We start from the raw sequence: 7664 nt of genomic DNA on the forward strand, positions 1-7664 counted from the left end.
CCAGCATGCAGCACCTCTTGTTGAAGCAATCTTCCTGCCAAGGAGTTCTGAATGTGGATCAGTAGAGGGTCATTTCAGCCACCCTTAGGCAGTAAAACACACTTCCGGATTAAAATCCACAGAAGACAAATCCCCTATTTCCTAGCACGAGGAAGATCCTGTGTAGAACAGTTACTGTTCTGGCAGCAATAACTCATGGATGTTTCTGCTTAACCACTTTATCTCCAAATGTGTGTGGACAATAACAGCTTAACAGGAGCCTTCCAGATGCCAGGGAAACTAACCAGGTGGGGATAAGGCTAATCCTCTCTAACTGTCTGTGAATAACTCTGCACAAAAGGCTGCTTTTGCAAAACTGTTCCAAGTTTCTCCCTAGTCATACCACACAACAAAAGGTTAGGCTTCTGGCCATCTTGAGTTGTTACGCTGGAAGCAAAGCAGCATGGCTCCATCAAAATCTACCACTACAATGTGAGAAGAATTCCACCCAGAGCCAAATTTTGCTTTCTGTCTTTTCAGTTAAAAGAAGTAAAACAATGGACCCTTGAGCCATTGGCTCGTGTATAGCTGGAAGCATTAGTCTTAAGCCCATCACGGAGGATGCACATCTGGGCAACCAATATACCCACCTCCTGTGTGACTGAAAGGGAGATTCTTCTCTAAAAGCTACTCAATTATACTCTCAAGAAACACATGAATCTGCTGTCATTTGAAATGTTTTACTAGTGTACCATCGTACATTACTTTTGTAACTTAAAAAAGTATAAATGCTTTTGACCCAAAAAAAGGAAAAAGTGTAACTGCCTGAAACAAAGGCTTATTTTGTATATGTATAGCTAAAACCATCAAGACTGTATGGCTGGAGCATGGATACATGTTAGTGGACCAGAGTGAACAACACAGAAATAAATTATTTGTGGGATCTAGGGCTGAGAAAAATTTTCTTCAACCTGACACCGAAAGCAAAGTCCACTGTAGGAAAATTAATAAATTGGAGCTCCTGAAAATTAAAAGCTTTTGCTGTGCAAAGACTTTATCAAAAGGATGAAAAAATAAGCTAAGCTAGGAGACTTGCAAACTCATCTGACAAGGAATTAGTATCTACAAGAAATAAAGAAATCTTGGTGTGAACAGTAAAAACATAAACAATGCAATTACTAAATGGGCTAAATACCTGAAAAAAACATTTTGTGAAGAGGATATATAGGTGGCAAATAAACACATAAAAAGATGTTAATATTTTATGAAAAATGCGAAACAAGACTATACTGTGATATTACTAAATACACAGCAGAAAGACTAAAAAAATAATAACACCACCAAATCCAGATGAGGATGTGGAGAACTCCATCACTCACATGTTGCTGCTGAGAACATAAAATGGCACAGCTATGATCTTACTTATATGTGGAGTCTAATGAACAAAATTAACTGACGAACAAAATAGAAACCGAAGCTTAGACACATGGAACAGACTGACAGCTATCAGAGGAGAGGGAGGAAGGCGAGGGAATTAACTGAAGAATATATATGCATAGCTCATAGACACAGCAACGACGTAGTGATGGCCAGAGGGAAGGGGGGTAGGGATGGAAGGAGAGATGGGCCGAGGTGGGGGCGGTAGTGGGAACACCTGTAATAGTGTCAACAATAAAAATAAAGTACAAAAAATGCACAGCTATTCTTGAAAGGTGTTTGCAATTTTTTTATTGCTGTTGTTTTTAATGCTAAATGTGCAACATAAAACCCAATAATTGCCCTTCTGGTCATTTACCTCAGGTAAATAAAAACTTACATTTAAACAAAAAAACTGTGTATGAGTGTTTATAGCACATTTACTTACTAGGCAAAAAGTAGCAACACTCAGGTGCCCTTCAGCAGGTGGAGAGTTAAACAAAGATACATCCACACAACAAATGTACTTACCGATGAAAAGGACAAAACTGTTCTGTCTGGCATATATGGACTGTGGAAGTCATCACTTTCATTCTCACGACAAGAAATATGAACAACATGAAATTAACACCTCACTTTAGTTCCATAAGACAGCAATTTACATGAACAAAGCCAAAGGGAGTAAGTTCAAGCATGGCAGGCAGAGATTGGGGGGGCATGATGGGGTGAAAATGGAGACAACTGTACTTGAACAACAATAAAAAAAGACAGCGATTTTCAATTGATATGCCCCAAGAATTTTAAAACTTGCAATACCTAACTATTTAGTCGGATGCACTGGCCGCTTTTTCCTTAGACCGTCAAATGTTAAAGGGACTTACCTAAGAAAAAGAAGATAAAAAAGATGAACAGTGAGAAGATAGCAAACTCACAGTTATTAACAACAACACCTAAAACAAAAGCAAACTAAGAGGACAGCTAGATCAGGAGCAGAACCATAGAAATCAAGATCACATGGAGGGTTAGCAACAGGGGAGTGGGAGAAGGAGAAGGGGGGAGAAGGTACAGAAAATAAGTAGCCTAGATGGTAGGTAGAAAATAGATAGGGGGGAGGGCAAGAATAATAGGGGAGACATAGAATCTAAAGAACTTGAGACACGTGGTCATAAACTCAAGGGGGGGAATGGTGGGGGAGGGGGTACACAGGGAAAGGGGGGGAATAGAACAACTGTAATGGCATAATCAATAAAATATATTAATAAAAAAATGACAACAGCCAACAAAACAATAGCTGCGCATTGTGAAAGAATCAAAAGGATTCCTATTTTTTATCAAATCAGCAAAAACTATGATATGTTTTGTGGTGTGCCATGGAATTTTGGTAATTAGTTCGCCTGTGCCGTGAGATGAACACAGTTGCAAATCCCTGCTAGAGCAAAATGAACGCAGGTCCTGGAGCGAACTGCTGCCTGCCCAAAAGCCCAGCACAACGAAGTGTAAAGGAATACATATGTAAAAAACACTTCAAATCTTTGGCCACAAAAAGGATGGCAGAGTTTTCTTCATAATTGCATCCAAATCATTAATTGAATAGGTGACAAATTGGGTCCCTAAAAAGAAAAAAATATTTTCACCAGTAGGAAGAGCAGGAAATGCTCTCCAATGCGAATACGACAGACATGCGGGAGTGAGAAGGGCACGCCAAGGGGAGTGTGCGGAGCCCTCCCAGAAAACAGCACATCTGCATTCTCGGCTGTGTGTCCTGGGACTAACACTGCGATGACTGAGGAATCGACCGAGAAAGAAGCATCCAGTTTCTCACCACAGCTGAAAGACCTAAATTAGTAAACAAGCAAGGTTAGTGGCAGTTTTGGAATATGGTACTTGGAGACACTCTAAACATTTAAATTAAGTAAAGGGAGGGTAGTGGCATAGTTGCACTTTGTCATTACTATGCATGCATGAAAAATAAGATAAAAGTCATGTCCTAAAAAATAAAAATCTCTTTAAAATTGACATACATACTCAGACACAAACAAGAGAGGAATGCAAAGTCCTTAACAAGTGGGCAAAAATTCAGGGCCAAATAGGGGTTTGAAAAAGAAATGATGAAACAAAGCTATGTAATCAGGAAGAAAGAAGTGGTAAGAAGCGTGGGGAAAAAATAGGTTCAGTTTGATTTTTGTCAAAATTGGAAAGGAGAAAACTGTAACTTGGCCAAAAGCCAAGGATCCGAGACTTAAGGGATACAAAGCATTGAAAAAAACTAAAAAATATAAAAGGGAAAACAAAATTCATGTTTTGGATCATTGAGTCCTACTTACTACCTAGGGCACTGAAGAGAGGCATCAGAGAACTCACATTTACTGGGGAATTAACATATGCATCACACCATACACATTCCACCTTATAAAAACCTAAAATACTGTTACATCTAACATTAGTAATTTTTATTTCCATTTAACACTTGTTGAAATTGTGATTGACTGGGTAATGAATAATCACGAGGTTACAAGTTATGTCTTAAAGAGGTGTTTATCCCAGTTCTTACTCTGCATTATAACAGAAAAATGCTAGTGCAAATAAAATACCTTAATATTGCTTATATTTATATAGTGATTTGCCAAAAATTTTATGTTAATCCTCTCACTGTCATTTGAATATAAAGCAGTGTGCCAGATAGACTTGATATTACATTCCTTTTTTCTAAAAAAGGAGGAGGCCTCAGACAAGCTCACTGGCTCTGGAGCTAGAGAGTAGGATGGATTTGCACTGTGCACACTTGGATTTGTAGGTCGGTTTCAATCCCAGTCAAGTGCTCTTCCTTATTATCGCACAGAGCTCGGCTATTGCTACAGATCGACCAGGACTGATTCCGGAAGTGTCTGAATAAGTAACAGATGTCAGTACAGTTAGGATTACAGTTCTCGGAAAACGATAACATAGTGCTCAAGAGCATGAGCTTTGCAGCCTAGGACTGAGTTTGTAAACCGCTGCTGCCACTTATTGGCTGTGAGATCTTGGTCAAATCACACAATCTCCCATTTCACTTTCCTCACACTTGAAACGGAGTTAATAATAGTGCCCCAAGACCTGCCTCTTAAGCTTCTGTAAAAAGGCACTGAGATATAAGTGCTCAAAAATCACACGTATTATTAGCAACAGTAGCAGTAATGTAACAGTGGGGAATTGTAACCCACCCCACCAATTTTTTGACATTGTTTCTGTAAGTGCTGACTGATTATTAGGTAGCTTGTAGACAAACAGTATGTTTATGTAAGAACACTAGAAACTAACTTCAAAAGATACAGACTGCTACACTCAGTGATCCCAGCTCTGGGAGATTTGCTACAGCTCAACCGTAAAACCAGGATGATGAAAACCTGGATCATGCACACCAGATCATCACTGTGAGGTCCTTATCAGAACGGACTGTGCTGGTCTCCACAGAGGGACTTTTCAACTCCTTCCCCTTGATCTCTTTGTTCTGTTTTTTTTCTCTCTCTCTCTCCATATAAAAACCTCTGCCACCACTGAGATAAAAAGATGGGGTTTGAGACAAGGATTCCCCATCTGCTCAGGTTGTTGGCATCTTAATACACCACTTTCCTTCTCACAAACACCTGTCTCACAAGTTTGGCTTTCATTGAGGCAGGCAGCTGGACAGTAATAGTTGTAGAAGTAGTGGTAGTAGTGATTATTCATAAGATATGACAGCATTGGGAACATACAAGGAAAGACAAATAAATGTAAAGTGAAGTAGGGAAGATAGACAAAACGGTCTACTTTAATCTGTTTTGTTTGAGATATTCGGCTTGAGTGGATTAACAAAGTAAAATAAAAGACATTTATATGGTTGCCTTTTATAGCAATGATAACTACCAATGCTTGGATACATCGACAATACATGAGAAAGTGAAATCGATATTTACACTGATATTATAGTGCTTTAAAAGTAAATACAAAAAGCAGTGTACTAATTTGCTCTCTGTTTTTCTTAGAGCTCAGGTTATTTTTCAGACCTGGCTACAAATAGTCATCTTTATGGAACATATAATGACATCTGTGCAGAAAGTATCCAGCAATGTACCATGAAAAATAGAAACATTTATTGAAGAAGATATGATACAAGAAACAATATACATAGGACATGGCACTTCTGTCCCCTTCAAAGTAGGCACCTTGGAAACTCACACAGTTTTCTGAATCTGTATCAGCTGCTACATTGTATTTTCCTGAATCTCATCAGTGGTCTGAAATCTCTGATTTCAAAGGTGATTTAGTTTTGGGAAAAGCCAGAATTTGGAGGGCATAAAATCTGGGCTATAGTGGGGCTGAGTCATTTGGGTGATTTGATGTTTTGCCAAAAACTGCATGAGATGTGATTCATGAGTGGGCGCATTGTCAAGATAAAGCTGCCAATCACCAGTTGCACATAGCTGTAGCCTTCTGAATCATCTGAATAATTTCTGCAGAGGAATATTCGAGCCTAACACAAAATTTGATGCAGATTTGCTGCTCTACTCACTCAGTCATTTTTAATGCAACGGCCACACAGTACACATGCTCAATCAATGGTATCCTCTGCCCCCACTGAGTAGTACAGTGAAGTCTTCATTGGTCACCCATGCACATTCTAGTCCACTCTCCTTGGATGCCAGGTTAAACTTCAGTTGTTATGTTAACAATGGTTGAACTTTTTCCAGACAGACCTCGTACATAATAGTTGTGCTATTGAGTCAAAGGTGGTACTTCAGATCATTATTTTATTATATAATAGTAGTATAGTATTATTACATTTAATTTCATAACTTCAGTAATCTTAAAGGAAAATAACATGATTTTACATCATTGAAAAATACATTAGTGATAACTATCAATGTAAGAACAACCAAACCTGCAGGGGTCTGTTTTAAGAGTTTATTTGAGCTAAACTGATGACATGATGGGAAGCAAGATCTCAAACACTCTGGAGAATTACAGTTTTGTAGTTCTGTTACACATTGGGAATTAGGTTGGGAATGTGAGGAAGATTTTATGCAGGTCTGGAAAAAGCAAAGCAGCTAGATGGGGAAATCTCTGTGATTAGATTAGATGATAATTAACAAGATTATGCATTCATTTGAGCATAGTTCTGCCTTTGAGGGGTCTGGAAAAGAGGATTACTTCTGATATTTCAAAGGCGCATTAACCCTGACACAAAAAACAATAGACAGAGCTTGCTTAACTCGAAGATAAACCTGTAACAGGCCTGTGCCATGACTGACTGCCCACCACATCCTGCCCTTTAGGAATTTATCATCAGATTACCCTGTAAGGTCACTTTTGGTCATTGAACGTGTATACAGCCCCTTGTTTCTCCATACCATAAAAGTCAATTTTATGTTTTTGAAGCCCACTGATATTCATAATTGCTCTTTTACTTATATTCTACCACATGCAAAATAACCGCCCCTATCCCACACTCTCATTTTTGGATTTCTTCACACCATAGTTTTTATTAACTTCTTTTTTAGCAACCCATTTATTAAGCAAATACCTACTGAGCAGCTCCATATGTTGGTGAGTCCAATGTGGCACTAAAAAAGTATACAATTGCCATCATGCTCTATGAATAATGCAGAATGCAATAAAGCACACGACAGGTTTACTTAATCTCCTTGATGATCGATAGAAAACTTCCTTAGGAACTGGCTGTTAAACCGAGAACTGAAATCTGGAAGGATAGTGGACATGATCTAGTTAAAAATCCTGTGTTGGTAGAAATACATAACACACTAAATAATTTAGAGAAGGATTCTAATATTAATTCTCAGAGAACAAGTTGGTAGGTAAACAGTATGACAGGCAAGTGCAGGAATCTAATTATATATCAATTTTAGTCAGATTAAGAAGTTTAGGTTTTTCTCCTACAGATAATTATTAATATTAAAATACTTTATATGGATGGTGACACTAATAACTATGGATTTTAAAAGGAGAATTGGAGCTGTATGCAAGAGTGGAACTGGATGCAAGAGTGATAGGGAATACCAGCTGGAATGCCATTGCAGTAGCCAGAAGAGACAGCTAGGAGGGCAGATGGAGGAGAGTAACAGTAAGTTTGGAGCAGTACAGGGTTCGCTGGAGATGTGGGGATGAAGGGAGGAACAGAAAGAAAGACAAAACTGACTTCTAACTTTCTGACTACAGCAATCGAGTATAATATAAAACTAAATAGAAAGCACACTGAACGAATATGCACAATATAAGAGAGAAAGACTGGCTAA

The sequence above is a fragment of the Artibeus jamaicensis genome, unplaced genomic scaffold, assembly GCF_021234435.1.
Source record: "Artibeus jamaicensis isolate MK-2021 breed Jamaican fruit bat unplaced genomic scaffold, CSHL_Jam_final contig_233, whole genome shotgun sequence".
Classification (NCBI taxonomy): domain Eukaryota; kingdom Metazoa; phylum Chordata; class Mammalia; order Chiroptera; family Phyllostomidae; genus Artibeus; species Artibeus jamaicensis.